A 21350-nucleotide genomic window follows, 5' to 3' on the forward strand; every position below is an offset into this window, starting at 1 on the left:
ACTGTAATTATACTATGAAAAATAAATAGGTCGTCGTAATTACACAACTGTGTAATTACTACCCTAGTAATTACACCAATTCCAATTACAGGGTGGCTTTCCAAACAGACTCAAATTTTCATATCAATAAAATATGTAACTTACGTTTATTGATAGTGTTAAGAATTTTTAGTGTTATTTAACATATCATAGCCTGTTTTATGCCATTATCTTTTTACGATTTGATGGTATAAAAATATTTTTAAATTATCGGTATATAAAAATTAAACTCGTTAATAAAATGCGTTAGATATTAAGATTGCAGCTGAGAGAAAAAGGTATAATAGGATAATGTTCTTATTCATTCTTCATATATGTTTTAACTTTGAAGTCAAATCAATGGCCAAGGGCAATGAAGTAAGGGGCCGTTTGGTTCGTAGATAAGTTATGAAGAAATTAATTATGCAAGGATTTATTATGCAAGTATTAGTTATGCATAAATTACTTTTGCAGAGATTATTATGCAGGGTTTAACTCTTTTTGAATGTTCGATTTGTTGTATTAAAAATGAGTATATATTATATAATTAGAGATATATAATTTTTTGTTTTAATTTAAAGATTTTGTTTACTATTATAACCTTTGACCTTCGTTAGCTTTGTATATTTCACGTATCTGTTGATTGAAATACTAGATGAACCAACAACATTTTCAAGTAGTTTATTATTGTAAATATCATCTATAATTGAAAAGCAGCATTCTCCCAATTGAGTTCTTTGGTTTCTTAAGAAAACTATGATGACCCTTTTTCCAAAAAGGGTGTGTTGCAAGCGAATTTAGTGTTTCAAGGCCTAAAAAAAACCTTCTTTTTATTTCATCCTGATTTACGTGCGTGGTCTGGACATATATCCGGAAAGCTTTCTATGTGAAAATATGAGAAATAGAAATTTTAGAGTTAAAAATTTGATTATGGTTGACTTTGGTCAATATTTTGAGCAAACGGACCCGAATCCATATTCCGGCGATCCCGTGAGGTTCGCTAAAATATGGGACTTGGGCGTATGCCCGAAAATGAATTCCGAGGTCCCAAGCCTTAGAAATCAATTTTTGAAAGAAATTATTTTACTGAATTATCTAAGAAATAGAGAAAAGAATTAATGTTTGAAACCATTGTTATCGGGCCCGTATTTTAGTTCCGGAGCCCGGTACAAACTTGTTATAGTATTTGAAAGATAACTGTGAAATTTGGTGAAAAACAGAGTTTATTTGACATGAGTTGGACTTCCGATTGAAGAGTTATGAACTTTGAGAGTTCTTGATGAAAATATTGAGTTTTGAGGTGTAAGTCATGATTTTACATGTTATTTTGATGATGTGATCACACGAGTAGGTCCATATGATTTTTTTGAATTAGTATGCACATTTGGTTTGGAGTCCCGAGGGCTCGGGTGAGTTTCGGGTAGGTTCCGGGGTGTCTTAGGCTTAAAACATGGCTACTGGAGGTTCAGAGAAGTGCAAATCTCTGAACCTGCTAGTGCGGTCCGCACTAGTTTTTGTGCTGTCTGCACTGGTGACTGTATGGCCATAGTTGATTTTGTGCGGTCCGCACAGGTTCACTGGTCCGACTTCGGAAGCCTATATCTTTTGATCTACAAGGAAATCTGAGATGATTCAAAAATAAAAGTTGTCGCCCTTCATGTCTAGTTTTCAGAAAGGTAAAGAAATCACAATTTGGACATCTGTAGAGAAAGTTATGTCCAAAATACTAAAATATATCACTGCAGTACAGGAAGGGCTGTGCGACCGCAGTTGGTTTTGTACAGTCCACACAAGGCATTTGAGAGTAGTATATTTAAACGGGATTTTCAGTTATTTTTCATTTTTCAAAACCCCAAAAACATAAGAGGCGATTTTTCAAACAACCTTTTTTCTCCAAAAAGTTGGTAAGTGATTTCTTACTCATTTTCTTCACTCCTTAACATCTTTTAACTTGATTTCAACTCAAAATCAATGATTTTCATGGGAAAAATTGGGTGTTTTAGGTAGAACCTAGATTTTTCAAAAATTTGGGATTTGGACCTCGATTTGAGGCCCGATTTCAAAATAAATTATATATTTGAGTTCGTGGGGGAATGAGTAATCAGATTTTGGTTCGAACCTCGGGTTTTGACCATGTGGGCCGGGGGGCGATTTTGACTTTTTGGGTAAAACTTTAGAAAACTCATTTTCATGTATTCAAATTGTTTCATTTAGCGTTTATTGATGTAATTAAGTAACTTGTGACTAGATACAAGTGAATTGGTAGTGGAATCAATGGGTAAAACTATAATTGAATCGTGAATTTGTGTTCGTGGCATCGAGGTAAGTGTTTGGTCTAACCTTAGCTGTAGGAGTTAGGAGTCGAGTCCTATTTTCTATGTGGTAATTATTGAGTAAGATGTATAGGCATGGTGACGAGTATCTATACGTTGGTGTATAGCATGCCCGTAAGTCTTTATATTGTGATTATCATGGCTTCGTTGTATATTTCATGCCTTGGTGATAGTTTCTATTTGTTGTATAAAGTTTGTGGAAAGAATTGTGACCTATGAACATTGAGGAGCGTTGGCTCAAGTTGTATAACGAATTGTGAAAGTATAAGTGACAATTGAACTTCTAGAGCATTGGCTCGAGTTATGAAGTGAATCGTGAAGTAAAAATGAGAAAGAGAAGAGATCATTATACTGTCACCCTTTCCGGGCTATTGTTGATTTAATTGTTATCTCCCTTGCCGGGATGTTGATGTTATTGATGTTGTTCCCTTGCCGGAATTAAATTTTTGACTTGTTGCTCCCTTGCCGGGATTCTTATTGCAATTTCCTTTATTTTCTTGCCCTATTGTTTGTGACTGTTGTTTGGGTGAGGAAGAGAGTTAAAGAATGAAGGGTGATGCCGTGCGTTGTTTGTTTTGTGAGGAAAGAGTGTAAAGCACGAAGAGTGATGCCGTTCCGCACGATGTACCATTCCGTGCCTATTATATTGATTTCATGGTGAGGAAAGAGTGTAAAGCACGAAGGGTAATGCCGTGCCGTACGATGTACCATTCCGTACCGATTATATTGATTATATGGTGAGGAAAGAGAGTAAAAGCACGAAGGGTGATGCCGTGTACATTTTTATTATATGATTGCTTTGGTGAGGACGAGAGTAAAAGCACGAAGGGTGATGCCGTGCATTTGTTGATTTCTGATTCTTTGTTGATATCCGAGTTATATTATTTCTTTCATTACGTGATATCATTCTATTCGGAATTGTTATCTCCCCCACAGCATGCTCCCCCTCCGATATTGACTGGTTATTTCTGTATTTCTTTCCGCTGTATATGTATTTGAACTGCACATGTTATTTGGTAGTCTGGTCCTAGCCTCGTCACTACTTCGCCGAGGTTAGGCTAGACACTTACCAGCACATGGGGTCGGTTATGTTGATACTATACTCTGCACTATGTGCAGATCCCGGAGCAGCCTTTGGACCGTAGTGGAGGCTACCTTCAGTCCACGCAGAGATCCAAGGTAGACCTGCAGGCATCCGCATGCCCTGGCTTCTCCTCTATTCCTATTTCCTGTTTCATTTTCCTTTTATTCAGAAATAGTGTATTGTCATTTTCTTCAGACTTTTTATGTAGTAAGTCTTAGACCGTCTGTGACACTGTGACACCAGGTTTTGGGTGCTTTAGGTTTTAAGAGTTGTAATAGATGCAAATTTCAGATATTTAGTTGTTATCTTCCGCTTAATTATTTAAAGTTCCACTATTTTCATGTTATCGTCTTATATTTGTTTTAAAGAAATAATTGGGTAATGAAATAAGTAGTTAAATGATTGGCTTGCCTAGCTCATATTAGTAGGCGCCACCACGACTCCCGAGGAGGGGAAATCCGGGTCGTGACAAAAAAGAAATCTAATCCAGAGAGTTCATTGGTTGCTTTAGGAAATTAAGGAAGAAATTTTTATTCTAAAGTTATTGTGACGACCCAAAGGGTCATCACCGTAATTATTCCTTGTTCCGTGCTTCCGAGGCCTTGAAAGCCTCGCTTTTAGTTGCCTCGATATTGTGTGCGCAGTCCGGACGCGTAGCCGGAAAGCTTTTATGTTGAAATATGCGAATGTTGCGAGAAATTTGATGAATTTTGATATTTAATACACATAATATTGACATCGGTCAACATTTTGGGTAAACAGACCCGGACCTGTGATTCGACGGTCCCGGAGGGTTCGTAGAAAAATATGGGGCTTGGGCGTGTACCCAGAATTAAATTCCGAGGTCCCAAGCCTGAGAAATGAATTTTTGTGTGAAATTGTTTTCTGAAATTAATTAAGGAAAATGAAGAAGAAAATTGATCAGAAAACTGTGGTATCGGGCTCGTATTTTGGTTCCGATGCCCGATACGAGTCTTAAATATGTTTTAAGCACTATCTGTAAAGTTTGGCTAAAAACGGACGTCGATGACGTGTTTCGGACTTAAAATGGGGGATTTGAGTTTTTATGAAAGTTGAAAGAAACTCATGTGTTTGAGGCTTGATCCTATGTATATGATGTTATTTTGGCGATTTGATCGCCCGAGTAAGTCCGTAAGATGTTTTTAAGGTTGTGTGCATGTTTGGTTTGGAGCCCCGAGGGCTCGGGTGAGTTTTGAATGGGGCCTGGGAGGTCTTGGACATAAGAAAATGCAGGTTCAGGTGTTGCAGACACCAGCGCGGCCACAGTCATTTCCGCGCGGTCCTCGCTGGTGCCGCGCGGCTGCGATGCCTTTCTGTGCAGTCCGCGTGGCTGAGTCTGAGGGCTAGGGTTCAGGTTAACCAGCGCGGTCGCGCACCAAAACAGTGCGGTCCGCACCATGTCCTCAGAAAGGTATACAAGTCCGGAAAATCTCAGTCATTTTTCACTTTTCAAAAACCCAAAACCTAAGAGGCGATTTTCCAAACAACTTTTCTTCTTCAAAATGATTGGTAAGTGATTTCTAACTCATTTTCTTCATTTCTTAACATCTTTTACATGATTTCAACGTCAAATCAAAGATTTTCATGGGTGAAATTGGGTGTTTTGGGTAGAACCTAGGTTTTCTACAAATTGAGGAGTTGGACCTCAATTTGGGGTCTGATTTCAAAATAACTCATATATTTGGATTCATGGGGGGAATGAGTAACCGGGTTTTGGTCCGAACCTCGAGTTTCGACCACGTGGTTCCGGGGGCATTTTTGACCATTTTGGGAAAAACCTTGTAAAATTTATTTTCATGCAGGGGGAGTGATTCATTTAGTAATTATTAATGTGATTAAGTAACTTATGACTAGATTTGAGCGGATTGGTGGTGGAATCAAGAGGTAAAGCTATACTAGAAGCGTGAGTTGAGTTTGGAGCACTCGAGGTAAGTGTTTGTTCTAACTTTGTCTTGAGGGATTAAGATTTGGATATCATTTGCTACGTGTTAACTGTGGAGTACGGTGTATAGGCATGGTGACAGTTATCTATGCACCGGAGTCTAGCATGACCGTGAGTCGTAGTTGCTTTTAAATTCGAAAGATGTGAAACAGTTGAGCTAATTACTTGCTAATATAATTATGAAGTGATAGTTGAGAAGCAGATGAGTTAAAGAAGGAAGTGTGGTATTTTTTTTCCTTGCCGGGACTTATTGTTGATTTGTTCTCCCTTGCCGGGATGTTTAATCTTGTTGTATATTCCCTTCCCCGATTGGTTGTGACTGTTGATTGGGTGAGGAGGAGCGATTATGCACGAAGGGTCTTTCCGTGCTATGTTTTGATAATTATGCACGAAGGGTCTTTCCGTGCCATGTTTTGATAATTATGCACGAAGGGTCTTTCCGTGCCATGTCTCTAATTATTTGAGCACGAAGGGTCATTCCATGCCTTGATGTGAGAGTTATGTGAGGAAAAGCACGAAGGGTGATGCCGTGCACTATATTTGACAGTTTTGGTGAGAATTGAGAGTAAAAGCACGAAGGTTGGTGCCGTGCAGTTGTTGATTCACTTGCTCTCTTTCATAGATGTTAATTATTCAGTTTCCATCTCTCTATTCGTTGGTCTTATATCCAAATGGTTACACCCCACAACATGTCCCCTCCCTATTATCTGTTTAAATTTTGTATATCTTTCCGTTGTTGCACATATATCTGTACAGGTTAATTGTGGTAGGTCCGGTCTAGCCTCGTCACTACCTCGCCGGGGTTAGGCCAGACACTTACCAGCACATGGGGTCGGTTGTGCTGATGCTACACTTCTGTGCCCTTTTTGTGCACAGATTCGGGAGTAGCTTACAGACCGCAGTAGCAGTAGATTGGGAGCGTGCCTTCAGTCCAGAGACTCCTAGGTAGTTCGCTGGCGTGCGTGGGCCCTGAGTCTCATCTATTTCATTCCTGTTTGTTTTCATTGTATCGAAACAGACTCCTTATGTATTTTCTTTCAAACTCTTATTTGTAGTATCTTATAGTAGCCCGTGAGTATTGTGACACTAAATCTTGGGTAGAGGATGATGTTAATTTTTCCGCATTTTCGTTCATTTATTATTAAATTAAGACTTCCGCTTGAATTTATTGTTTTATTATTATCTTGTTGAAAATTAGTTAAAAAGGTATGTTAAGGTTGGCTTGCCTAGCTCCGACAGTAGGTGCCATCACGACTCCCGATTGGGGGAATTTGGGTCGTGACAGTTATAAAGGGTATTTTTATCATCTGTAATTAGGATAAAGGTTATATTTATCATAAATGGCAAGACCAAATCCCTATGACATATTTTCTGAACACGGTTAACCTTTTTATACACCCAACTTTTCTCAAAGAGTGTCTAAGACAAGCTATTTTCTTCTTGATAAGTTTTTCAAAATATATGTAATATCACGCAACAATAAGATTGTGACACGTGTTATTAACTCAAAAAATAAATGAAAATATCTAACATTACTCTTATACCACCTGATTTAAAAACCCTCCAACTTCCCATCTTCTTTTGCTCTCAGACGTAGCCGGAGACCATCGAAAAAAGCCATAATCACCTCCGAACCTTCACAAAAATTCGCTTTTGCAATGATGCCTCCCATAACAAATGGGTATTATGTAAGAATTAAAAAAAACCAATAAATCATTGTATGAGTTATGTTAAATTTTATATCAAGAGCAACTTTTCTTAAAAGACCAACCAAACAATATATAAAATGATGCCGGAGGATAAATCCTAATGGGTCATTTGGTTTGCGGATAGGGAGAACATAATGATCTAACTGGTTGTTTTGAGTTATAGCAACTTGTTATATGATTTGAGATCTCGAGTAGGTTCATATGATATTTTATGACTTGTATTTATGGTTGATTTGGGTTTTGAGAGGCTCGGGAGTGATTGGAACACTTGATTGGCAACTAAGAAGCTTTAAGTTGGAAGAGTTGACCAAAGTCAATATTTTGGATAAACGAGCCCGGGTTCATTATTTACATATTTGAATAGGTTCGTATGGTAGTTATGAACTTATACGTGTATTTAGTTCGTGTCTTGGGTGGCACGGGGTTGATTTGATATTCCTAGTCGAAAGTCGAAATTCATAAACTTAAGTGAGTATTGTAATTTGGATTGATCATTAATTCTTAGTTTTGATGTTTGTTATTTATGTTTTGAGCTCTTGAAAAGTTCATGGACGGTATACGAACTTGTTAAGATGACTTGACGGGATCTCGGTGGCTCGGATGAGTTTCAGGGTGATTTTGAATCATTATAGATTTAGTTTGAGCTGCTAATTTGCTGGTGCACAACAATACTTCGCGGTCATGGAGTTTAAGTTGTAATGACCCGATCAGTCATTTTGCTTTTTAGAATCCTGTTCCCCAAAATAAGACTTCACGTACGTGCTTTTACTATTTTATGACTTGCAGGAACGGTTAGTTCAGGATTTGGAAGGGTTCGGGTTGAAATCAGAACACTTGGTTTCTTAAGTTGACCTTAAAAGGGAAAGTTTGACTTAGCCAACGTTTTGAGTAAATGAACTTGGAATCGGAATTTGACGGTTTCAATAGGATTGTATGATGATTTTTTACTTGCGCGTATATTCAGATGGGGTTTTGGATTACCCGAGAGCGTTTTGGCGCCTAATAGTGAAAGTTGGCATTTTGGGTGGATTTCATAAGTTTGGGTTGAAGTGGATTTTTACATTATAGACGTTCGTTTGGGATTTCAAGCTTGGGAATAGCTCCGTATGGTGATTATGGACTTAGGAGCGTATCGGAATGTAGATTCGGAGGTCCGTAGGTCGTTTCGGGGTCATTTGGCGAAAATTGGATATTTGAAGTTTTTGGAAAGTTTGACCGAGGGTAGAATTTTTGATATCGGGTTCGGATCCTATTTTCGAAAGTTGGAGTAGGTCCGTATTGTCATCTAAGACTTTCACTCAAAATTTGGCGTCATTCTGAGTTGATTTGATAGGAATCAGACGCGCGGAAGTATTTTTAGAAGTTTTTGGGTTCATGAGTTAATCCATGCGTTTTGGCATCCGATTCGTGATTTTTATCACGCCCCGAACCTAGGGAACAAGACCGGCACTTGGTGCCTCACCTAACCTTGCGTACCAACTTGCGACTAAGGGACTCTAAACATATAATGTCATACGTTGGCCATGGGGCCACATTGCAAGACAAATTGCGAAGCAAAATATAAAACTAAACAAAAACTAATGCTGACTAAACATCAATATAAAGCTGGGCCGATAAGGCCGTCATAACTACTACAGTTGACAAACCAACAAAATATACATATAAGGCCTACAAGCCCAACATACTGCACTAACTGACATGATATGTCTACAAGCCTTTACTGATGGATGTACTGTGATCAGAACAGGGCCCCGACCTACCCATAACATATATACATAATATGTACACAAAACTCTAGACCGGCCAACTCCGAAGGACGTAAAGCTTACCGATCAGGCTGAACTCAGGCATCACCTACTGAGAAGGTCTACCCGTCTGTCTGTCTGAACCTGCACGCATGAAATGCAGCCCCCCCCAGAAAAGGGACGTCAGCACAAAATAATGTACCGAGTATGTAAGGTAATATAATAACTGAAAGCTGAAGGTGAACTGACAACATAATAACTGAAAGTAACTAGGAGTCAAAGATGATCTAGAGATATACTTACCTGCTGATACTGACTCAACTCTCTCAATATAGTAAGTAAACCGACCCTATAAGGCTTGAAATGTGTAACTTCTCTGCCGTAGTAGGCTCGCTCATAGGCGCTCGACCATACTAGGCTCTGTATCTCGGCCATTCTGGGCTCACTCATAGGCGCTCGACCATAGTAGGCTCAGTATATAACTTACCATCTGATCAGAGGTTGCCCAATAGGGGCCTTCCCATCGATTATAGCTCGATGGTGGTGAAAATAATGTAATACTGTATATATATATATATATATATATAGACCTCTGCTCTATTCACTAGAAGAAGACAATACTCAATTGAATATAAAGTCCCGATAAGGGAGAATACTGTAACTTATGAGACTAAGATAGTGTATATAAATTCGGGAGTATGAACTTCTCTTTATGCCTCATTATCAAACACATGTAATTACGAGATCATGCCAAAATGAAGGAAGGGCTTAGCCTTAACATACCTTATCACAATCTTTACAATCACCAAGTTGAACTCGCCTCTTCGCACCTTAATCTAAATCAACGATAATAATACTATCATTAAGTTATGAAAGGTACAACTATCGCACAATGAACGACAAGCTTATTTTGTATAAAAACGGGTAGCATCTCCCCTATAATCCTTACTTCCTCCAAATTCAAGATAATACCAGCACCACAAGAATACAACAACAACAAAAATATATATACATTATTTTCCAGCCTTATATACACCATAAAATACTACAAAATAGCCCAACACACAGATCTCTTCATACATAAAATGACCACCGTAGTAGTGTCAAATGGCCCGAAAATATTACAATGAACGACAAGATCACCACCCTTCATATATATGGTGTTTCTCCATACCCTTCCTCCTCCAAAACTCTATAAAATAGTAGTAAAACACGCAACCCAATAGCAATACAAAACAATCCACAAACAGTCTGCTACAAGTGAATAACTCGAACTCACGACTTCCGATCACCGTCCCATGAGTTCTTATAAATATATAATGACTGGATGAAAGCAAGCAGTAAACTTACCTTCTTTGTTGGATAACTCAGCCCTTATCTTGGTTCTTCAAACTCTAGGTTTTACCCCCAATTAGAACTTGAAAGGAAGAGAAATTCAATTAGGATTTGTGGGTAATTTTTGGGAGGAAGTTTGCAGGGATTTATGTCTGGTTATTTGTGATATTTAATGAGGTTTATATTGCAGGAGATAATACCATTAATTTTATCTTTGTCTGACCCAAAATTTCCTCCTTTTGGGCTCTTATTTAACCAAGTAGGCGACACACCTACTTGTAACCTAGCAGCCTGCGCAGTCTTGCAAAAATACATATATTCTCTACTCTGATGTTGTATTGATTAACTGTTTAATGATTTAGAAAATAGACTCATAGAGCTTCAATTTGATGGGTTGAACACCCCATAACTCTAAGTATATTGGGAGAAAATCGCAGTTATATTTGACCCAAAGTTTCAGTAAAACTTATGAATGTAACTTGTGATGACTTTCATCGACTTTTGTTCCACAACTCGCTTGACTTCAAAACATAACACACGACTATCATACGACCAACCTAATTCATAAAATAACCTCCTTATCATGTTAAACACCGTAGTCTCACCCCAAAAGTACATGTTATAACATTCCCATCTTGCCAACTTTCGACGAAACATTATTTTCTTCAATTCCTTTAGCTTCTGAGCCTCCCAACCCTCTTTGTACTTGTTGTTCACGATCTTCAATATTTGTAACCTCCGAGGTAACATGATTAACTTACTTTATATACTTTCAAATATTATCTCATTTTTAGTCCTGCATTAGTTTGCTTACGACGCACTTTTACGTATGAAAATATTGGGTGTAACATCATTCCCCCCTTGGGAACTTTCGTCCTCGAATGTTTACTCTTGGAGACTTTGGAAATTTTTTCCAGAGTCTCCTCCATAAACTAGACTAAAACCAACGTGCACTCAGTCATAAAACATATTATGCATGTTACACATGGCCAATGTCTTGAAATAGTAACACTTTGCCTCACACAGCCGTAAATCATAAATACTGAAGGTCAAAAATAAAAGCTTACCTGATGTCCTACTGGCCTGAATAGAGCTGTGCTGTAGAATCCTATATCGAGCCATATCTTCAGTTTGAAATAGGTGAGGGTATTTAGACTTCATTTCTTCCTCAGCTTCCCACGCCATCTCTTTCACATTCTTGCTTCTCCATAAAACCTTCATGGAGGCTACCTCCTTATTTCATAGCTTACGGATTTGTCGGTCTAGGATGTCAACTGGAATTTCCTCGTATGACAAGTCCTCTATAATCTATACATCATCCGTGGGCACCACTCGGGTAGGATCGCCAATGCACTTTCGTTGCATAGATACGTGAAAAACCGGATGGACATACTCCAATTTTGAGGGCAACTCTAACTCATATGCTACTTGGACCACTCTCCGAATGATCCTATAAGTCCCAATATACCGTGGGCTAACCTTGCCTTTCTTTCCAAACCTCATCACTCCCGTCATAGGTGATACCTTTAAGAATACCCAATCATTAACCTCAAAATCTAAGTCTCGTCGCTGCACATCAGAATATGACTTCTGATGACTCTGAGTTGTCAACAGTCACTCCCGGATAAGCTTTTTCTCTATGGCATGCTGAACCAGGTCTGGCCCATGTAACCCAAATTCTCCAACATCAAACCACCCTATAGGAGATCTGCAGTTACGCCCATACAAAGCCTCGTACAGAGCCATATGGATACTGGAGTGGTAACTGTTATTATATGCAAACTCGATAAGAGGTAGATGTTCATCCCAACTTCTTTTAAAATCCAACATACATGCTCGTAGCATATCCTCGAGCGTCTGAATTGTGTACTCGGCTTGTCCATCAGTCTGTGGATGAAAAGTTGTGCTGAGATTCACTTGAGTCAGATATAAAAATGTGCTGTAAACTAGGCCCCACAATCAGATATAATAGATACTGGTACTCCATGTAGCCGCACTATCTCCTTAATATATAACTTTGCATAATCTTCTACTGTATATGTAGATCTGACCAGTAGGAAATGAGTTGATTTTGTGATCCCATCGACTATCACCCATATAAAATCGAACTTATGATGAGAATGAGGTAAACCCGTGACAAAGTCCATGTTTATCGCCTCCCATTTCCACGTTGAGATCTCTATAGTCTGCATTAACCCTCCGGGCTTCTGGTGCTCTACCTTCACCTGCTAACAACTAGGACACTGGGCGACAAACTCATCAATGTTCTTCTTCATACCGTTCCACCAGTACACATCCTTAATGTCATGATACATCTTCGTCGACCCAGGATGAATGGAGTACCACAAATAATGTGCCTCTAACATAATCCTGTCTCCTAGACCTGCTACATCTGGAACACATAGACGGCCCCTGTATCCAATAACCCCATCTCCCTTGAGATCTAACAACGACTTCTTTTGCTGCGGAACTCGCTCTCTCAACTCGACTAACTCTGGGTCCTCGTACTGCCTTTCCTTAACTTCAGCTATGGGAGATGATTTTATAGTGTTTTGGAGTACAACTCCACCATCGTCAAAATCTACCAACCGAACCCCCAAACAATCCAATTGATGAATCTATCTAGTTAATTGTCTTTTCTCGGCCTCTATATGTGCTAAGCTACCCATAGATCGGCGACTTAATTCATCTGCTACAACATTAGCTTTCCCTGGATGGCAGAGAATGTTAACATCATAATCTTTCAATAACTCAAGCCATCACCTCTGTCGCAAATTCAACTCTTTCTGCTTGAAGATATATTGTAGGCTTTTATGATTTGTAAATACACCAACATGAACACCATATAAATAATGCTGCCATATCTTAAGTGCATGGACAACTGCAGCTAACTCGAGGTCGTGGGTCGGATAATTCCTCTTGTGCTTCCTCAACTGCCTTGAAACATACGTAATTACATTCCCATATTGCATCAAGACACATCCTAACCCGACACCTGAGGCATCACAATACACGACATAACCCTCTGGACCCTCTGGAAGTGTTAGAACTGGTGCCGAGGTCAGCCTGTTCTTAAGCTCTTGGAAAATCTGCTCGCAAGCCTCCGTCCATTGAAACTTAGTTGCTTTCTGCGTCAACTTCATCAATAGTGCCGAAAGGAAAGAAAAACCCTCTACGAACCTCCGGTAGTATCCTGCTAAGCCTAGAAAGCTACGAACCTCTGTCCGAGTGGTAGGTCTAGGCCAAGATTTCACACCCTCTTCTGAATGTCTACCTTTATACCTTCATCTGACACAATATTCCCCAAGAATGCTATAGACTTCAACCAGAACTCACATTTAGAAAACTTAGCATACAACTTACGATCACGGAGGGTTTGGAGTACCGCTCGTAGGTGGTCCGCATGCTCATCCTCTAAACATGGATAAACCAGAATATCATCAATAAATACTATCATGGCCAGAATTGGCTATTCATCAAGTCCATAAATACTGTGGGTGCATTCGTCAACCTGAAGGACATGACAAGGAACTCGAAATGGCCATATCAGGTCCTGAAGGCTGTCTTCGAAATATCTTTTTCCCGAACTCTGACCTAGTGGTACCCCGACCTCAAATCTATTCCTGCAACTGATCAAACAAGTCATTGATCCTTGGAAATGGATACTTATTCTTAATAGTTACCTTGTTCGGTTTCCTATAATCGATACACATCCTCAACGAGCTGTCTTTCTTCTGGACAAACAGTATCGGTGCACCCCAAGGTGAGGTACTGGGCCTGATGAAACCTTTCTCCAGCAAATCTTTTAACTGCTCCTTCAACTCCTTCAATTCGGCAGGTGCCATTCTATATGGAGGGATTGATATTGGTTGAGTTCTTGGAAGCAAATCAATGCTAAAATCAATCTCTTGCTCTAGAGGGATACCTGGAAGCTCATCTGGAAACACATCTACATACTCTTTGACTACGGGAATATATTGAAGTGTAGGTTTCTCAGCGTCTGCATCTCTAACTCGCACAATATGATAAGTGCACTTTTTTGCGATCATTTTCCTCGCCTTCAGATAAGAAATAAACTTACCTCTAGGTGTCGCTGTATTACCTACCCATTCAAGGACTGGTTCACCCGAAAAATGAAATCTGGCTGCCTTTGCTCGGCAATCAACTGTGGTATAGCAAGCTGCCAACCAGTCCTTGCCCATGATAGCATCAAAATCCATCATCTCTAGCTCAACTAGGTCGGCTGAGGTTTGACGACTACAAACTGTCAACGTACAACCTCGGTAAACCCGTCTAGCAATAATCGATTCTCCGACCAGTAAAGATACCGCAAAAGCATCACTTAGTATTTCCGGCACTATACCAAACTTCCCCACGACAAATGGGGTAATATATGATAAAGTAGATCCTGGGTTTATCAAGGCATAAGCATCGTGAGAGCAAATGGTCAATATACCTGTCACAACGTCTGGTGAAGTCTCCTGGTCCTATCGACCCGCTAAAGCATAGATATTGTTCTGCTTACCACTTGACCTGGAACCTCTACCTATGCCGCGACCTCTACCAAGAAGGATACACGGACATAGATGATCCTATTGATGAACTCGCTGGTTGTGCCATTCCCCTAGAATCTCTATTTGGGAAATCTCGCATCATATGGCCCGGACACCTACATGTATAACAAGTATCAGAACCTGCTTGGCATTGGTCCTGTGTGTCCTCTACCACAGATGTCACACCGCGGCGGAAATGACCATGTCTGCCCTGAACCTCGCTGCTGCGGTAAACCCAACGCCTGTGAGCTCTCACCTGGTCCTGACTGAGTATAGCGATCATACCTGTAACTAAGGGTGGCGAGTGGGGCGGTTAGGCCCGGGCTCGGCCCAGGCCCAGCGATCCCATATGGGTAGTGGGCCTAAACGGGCCTACCCGTTAAAGCCCGGGACTAGGGGACTTGAGGCCCAAGTGGGACGGTTCATTGAAGAAGCCCGTTAGGCCTGGGACCATTTGGGCCCGGGTCCGGGTCCTAAGTGGGCCAGTTTAATCGGTCCTAAACGGGTCCAACGACAATTTTTTTTTAAAAAAAAATTACAAATTTTTTTAGCCGTTGCAACATTTAAAAAATGGCCGCTGGCCTACAAAAATAGCCGTTAGGGCTTTCTAAAATAGCCATTTAACCCCAAACTTTTTATAATTACACTTTTCCCTATTTTCAACTATAAATACTCCCTCATTCTTTCATTTTCTCACAAAATCATCAATCTCTCTCATTTCTCAAACTCAAATTGAAGTATTCAATTCTTCAAGTCTTCAAGTCTTCACTCATCTCTCATTTCTCAAATTCAAATTCTTAATTCAAGTTAAATTATACCCGGTGATTCTAGATTGCACCCATTTATTTTGGAACACTTTAATGTGGTAGAGGAAAATGAAGAAGTTTACATAATAAAGTGCAAGAACTGTGGTCGAGTCTACACTCGTCGTCCGAAGGAGGGCACATGCTGTTTAAGGAGGCGTATAAAGAGTTGTCTTGCGTATTCTCCAGACATTCATATTTAAGATTTTAAGTTGATTTGAGACAATTTGTGTTATTTCAAAATTATTAGACGTATTATGCTTAACGTTTTAGTTTGTTAGATTAATTTGAAGTATTATGTTTAAGTCATTAAACTTTAATTTGAAGTATTAAATGTAAACTTTAATTTGCAACTTTGATACCGAGTTCATCTTAATATAGCTAATGTTATATCGAAATTCGAATATAGCTTATATACTATACACATAGTATATACAATCTTATATAAGGCAATATACCATATAAGGCAATTTCTTGTAAATTATCTAAATTATATATATAGATATAGTATATATAATATATATATGCTATATAATTTATAAGAAATTGCCTTAGATATTATTTATATAGTATATATGTATATTATAGATATAGATATAGTATATATAATATATATAAGCTATATAATTTACAAGAAATTGCCTTAGATAAAAAAAATTAAAAAAAAATAGTCAAGGCCCACTTAGGCCCGTTTAGGACCGGGCCCGACCCACATAGCCTGGGACTATTACTTCACTGTGTACTTATGTATTTTTCCTATATATAATATATACAAGCTATGTAATTTACAAGAAATTGCCTTAGATAATTTTTTTTTAAAAAAAATAGGTCAGGCCACTTAGGCCCGTTTGGGCCCGGGCCCGGCCCACTTAGTCCGGGACCACTAGTTCGTGGTCTCGAGCAATTTATATATTATATATTTTATATATACATATATATATATTATTGATATAGTATATATAATATATATAAGCTATATAATTTACAAGAAATTACCTTAGATAAAAAAAATTAAAAAAAAGTCAGGCCCACTTAGGCCCACACACATATATATATACACACACATATAAACCATGTATATAGTGTATTCGGTTACATCCAAAAGCCCACGAAACCCAGGGCCGTTTAAGCTAGGCCCACGAAGCCCGGTCCCACATAGAACCGACCCACTTAGGACCGACCCACGAGGCTCATTTAGGCCCGGGCTCGGACCATTTTCCACCCTTACCTGTAACCCTGTAAGTGATGTGGCGGAGGCATAGGTGGCCGTCTAAAGTACTGGGGCATATAACTACCCTGACACTAGGGGTGTTCATGGTTCGATTTAGATCGTTTTTTCCCTAAAAATAAACCAAACCAGGTAAGTCGGTTTTTCAAATATTAGAACCAAACCAAACCAATTAAGTCGGTTTTTTCTCGATTTGGTTTATGTCAGTTTTTCGGTTTTTTCGGTTATTATCGTTTTTTTCTTAAATGTAAGACATACACTACCAAACACATATTTCGGCGACCACATTTTTAACGTAACATTATCAAATCAATTTCCCTTTGATAAATCTATTATTTACCAAGATATATTGATGATAATTGAATCAAATAGTGATGAATAATTTAAGGGCTCAATTAAAAATATATTATTTTTAACATGAAATAGATTCTTACACTTAACAAAAGAAAACTACCAATCAAAGTAGAATGTAAAGGTAAAGAACTGCACTAAAAGTGCAAACGATTAACATTTACTATAAATTTTTTGAAACTTTGTATAAAAGTATACATATATATAGGTGTAATTCTAAATTTAAAATAGCTACTCCTATATTCCGTTTGTTTTCGTTTTTTTTATTAAAACCAAAACCAAACCAAATTTGATCGGTTATTAAATTTTAAAACCAAACCAAAAAGTATCAGTTTTTTGGTCAGTTTGATTTGGTTTTTCGGATTTTTATGAACACCCCTACCTGAGACCTGGGAAATCTCATCCTCTTACGCTTCCCTTGCTCAGTCCTCTCTGTACCCTGCTGCCGATGCCTACCCTTTTCTATATTCTGGGCGAATGCCTGAATCCGGGAGATATCTATACTATCCTACAATGCAGCGGTGGCACATGCCTCAGTTAACTCTAGGGCCAACCCTGATATAAACCTGTGGATCCCGTCCTGCATAGTAGCAACTATGGATGGTGCATATCTGGCCAATGAGTCAAAATGGAAACTATACTCTTGAACACTCATATTGCCCTGCTTGAGGGCTAGAAACTGATCGACCCGAGCTTGTCATATCTCGCTGTAAGTAATGGTCAAGGAAGGTATCTGAAAAATTCTCCCAAATAGCTGAAGGTGTATCACGTCCCCTGGACCTCCCCCGTCCCTCATACCAAAGGATGTATCTCGGAGTCGAAAAGCTGCTAGCTCAACTGCTTCTTTCTCCGTGGCATGCATAACTCGAAAGATCATGTGAAGCTGATCTATGAAATCCTGTGGGTCCTCTCTCTGATCTATCCCCGTGAACTCTGGGGGACTTAAAGAAATAAACTCTCGGACCCTTGAACTCCCAGACCCCTCAGAAGATCTTGCACTTGCTGATGCCCTAGCCTATTACTAGGTAGCTACCAATTATGTCAACAAATGCACCGCACTCCTCAAGTCCTGATCTGATGGAAGTAGAGGGGGAACTGGACGTGCAGTCTCCCTAGGAATCTCCTCAGGTGGTGGAGGAGCCGGTAATGGCTGAGTAGGGGTCTCGCCTTGGGCCTCAGACTGGGCCTCATCTACTGGGGGTACCCTGATGGTCCCCTCACTTGCTGCTGTCTCCTCTGGCTAGACGTAATCTTCCTAGTCACCATCATCTGTGCATGCAAATATAAACACATAAGTTTAACTCACATTTTCTATAACTCAGTTCTATAGCATGATTTAGATTTGAAAGAAGGGTAACTGATAATAGGCTAGATTTATGTAATTTGGCGATTGTTGATGCCCCAGCTTAATTATGTTTCAATGTTATAATATAGTTAAATGATGAAAAATGGGCTCTAATTGTGAATTTCACACATTTCGGGAGTGAGGAGCTTGTATGAGGCCTTAAAGCTGTGATTGGAGCTACATTGAAGCAAGAAAAAAACCCCTAGGAGTTGAGTACGCGAGAAGACGAGAAAAAGAATAGTTAAAATGAAGGCCTGGACTAGCGCGACCATTAGCGCGTCCACTTGTGCGACCACGCTAGCCCAGATGGTTGAGGCAGAATGGTAGGGCATTAGCGCGGCCATTAGCACAGCCGCGCTTGCCCAGTTTCGGAATATTAATTTTCAGGGGTAAACTTGGAAGTCTGGGGGAAAATTCACTTAACCTATAGAAGGTCAAGCTCGCCCAAGGAGGGATTATGTATCTTTTCATAGCTTAGTGCAAGAAAAGGAGAGCCAAGAGGCAAGGAGGAGAATTCAACATCAAGTTCTTCCTTTCTTCCTTTTGTTTTATGATTTGTGATGAATTTGATTATTGTTGTGACGAACACTAGTATGAGTAGCTAAATATTTAGTCTAAGGTTTGATGGAACCTATTGAAGGATGAACTTCTTGATTATGTTAATATAGTTTGCCATTTTAATCTCTATTTGTTCAACTACATGCTTGTTGTGGTTAATTGATAGGATCCTCAATTAGCTGTGCCTATTTAGTGTGCATAACTCGGGAGAGAGTGCATATTTAGGTAATTGTTGAACAACACCACTCCGAAAATATATGAGGGATCAATAATTGGGGGTTTAAAGGCGGGATTAGGAATAATGAAGCCTTGGGTGTAATCTAAAGTGAGTTGTAATAAATAAGCCAGCTAGCGTGACTCGAAAGAGTGCGTCTAGTAGATTATTGTGATTACTCGGGAGAGATTTACGGTAGTAAGATTGCTCAGGATTGATAGAGATGATTTGGTGATTCTATGTGAAGCATAACCGGAAGGGAGTCCATCAATATGGGAAATCATAGCCTTAGAACCTTTTCTTAATAGTTTACAACATCAATTATAGTTATTTTTCAGTTGCTTATTTACATTCATTCATAGTTAGTAGAAATACCCTCAATTATTATTTTCAACGGTTGAGAAATTGATTCCATGGAATTTAGTAAGTCTAACGAGAAGTAATTGATAGGTTAATTACTTGTGGGTTCGACTCTAGGCTAAATACTCATATTATATTTGCATCGTCTGCGTGTCCTTTATATAAGGCATAGTTGGGTGTGATCAAATTTTGGCGCCGTTGCTGGGGAATTTAATGGTGTTATCAATTACAATTGAAAGAAGTACAAAAATTTCTTAGTGTAGTCAATTTTCTCTATACCCAATCTTTACATTGAAATTTTAACGTTTGTTGACTTGGTTGCACAGGTGCATGCCTAGAAACTCATCGAGAACTGGTGAAGTATTTGAAGCATTATCAGATCACGAGAAAGTTTTCAAGGCCTTGAACCGGGCCAACTGGAAAAACAAACAACAACAAACAACTGAACACTTCGAGAGAGAAATGGGAGATCACGAAGAGAACCCAACTGTACCAATAGCGCCAATGGCACCTCTTGTGCCAGAGGCAGCTCTCTATGACTGGGCATAACCCACAGCTGAAAATCTGGCCACCTCGATTTTAGTCCCACAGATACAGGCTGAATCATTCTAAATGACGAATAACATACTGCACTTGTTGCAAAATAAGGGACTATTTTCGGGGTCACAAGTTGAAGATCCTCAATAGTACTTGAAAAATTTCCTGTCAATATGCAAAACCCAAAGGTAGCCCAACGTAACTCCAGAAGCAATCAAGCTGTTATTGTTTCCATTCTCAATGACAGGAGCTGCCCAGACCTGGCTAAACTCACCCCCATAAATTCCATAACAACTTTGGAGGAGTTAGTCAAGCAATTCGTGAACAAGTTCCACCCACCCAACAAAATCGCTCAATAAATTGATGAAATTTTGAGTTTTAAACAGATACCAATGGAGACACTGCATGAAACATGGGAACGATTCAAAGGGATGATGGTTATATGTCCGCACCATGGTATTCCAGATCTGATGTTGGGGAAACGGTTTTACATGGGATTGTCAAATAGCGTGAAGAACATTGTTGATGCTTCAGCTGGTGGTGCATTTTTGAGCAAAACATGGAGAGAAGGCCAGGGTTTACTTGACAAGATGACACAGAATTCAGGATGGATAATCAGGAATGCACCTATCACTCCAGTGGTGCACTCAGTGCCCTTAGATCCATCCAACTCTATGGCTAAAAATATGGCCACCTTATTGACACAGATGAGCATACTCACCAAAAAGGTAGAAGAGTCAGGGCATAAGTAGCAGGTACACATTGTAGATACTACCAATGGGGGCTTGTGCACATCGTGCATCAGTTAGCTAATTGGTAACTAGTGGAATGCAGAACATGATCATCATCACTACCCTGAAAACATGAACTATGTGTCTAATTATGGAGGCCAGAGACTGGGGGGGTCAGAATTGGGGCCAGCAGAATCAGCAGTACAGGCCAGCCCAACCATAGTTTAACAATGGGAACATGGGAGGTATGAGACCCCCTAACAATATGGCACCTTACCTAAGGCCACAGGGATATAATAATCAGAATCAACAGCAGGGGTATCACCCTTCTCAGCAGCAGCATGGTGGAAGGTAGGAAGATGGGTTTGCTAGACTTGAAGCAATGATGCAGCATGTTATTGGTCTAATGCAAGGATTAGTGAGAGGGTAGATGCACATGATTCAACAATCAAGAATATTGAAATGCAGATGGGCCAAATTTCG

The 21350-nt window shown here is 39.4% G+C and overlaps 1 non-coding gene across 1 annotated transcript; it reads right to left on the reverse strand.

Annotated features, from left to right (window-relative positions):
- Positions 1–20493: 20493 nt before the first annotated feature.
- On the reverse strand, positions 20494–20596 carry LOC138886594 (small nucleolar RNA R71). The gene has a single exon (XR_011405644.1). It is a non-coding gene; the product is annotated as a small nucleolar RNA R71 (small nucleolar RNA).
- Between the last annotated feature and the right edge of the window lie 754 nt (positions 20597–21350).

The sequence above is a fragment of the Nicotiana sylvestris genome, chromosome 2 (assembly GCF_000393655.2).
Source record: "Nicotiana sylvestris chromosome 2, ASM39365v2, whole genome shotgun sequence".
Taxonomy (NCBI): domain Eukaryota; kingdom Viridiplantae; phylum Streptophyta; class Magnoliopsida; order Solanales; family Solanaceae; genus Nicotiana; species Nicotiana sylvestris.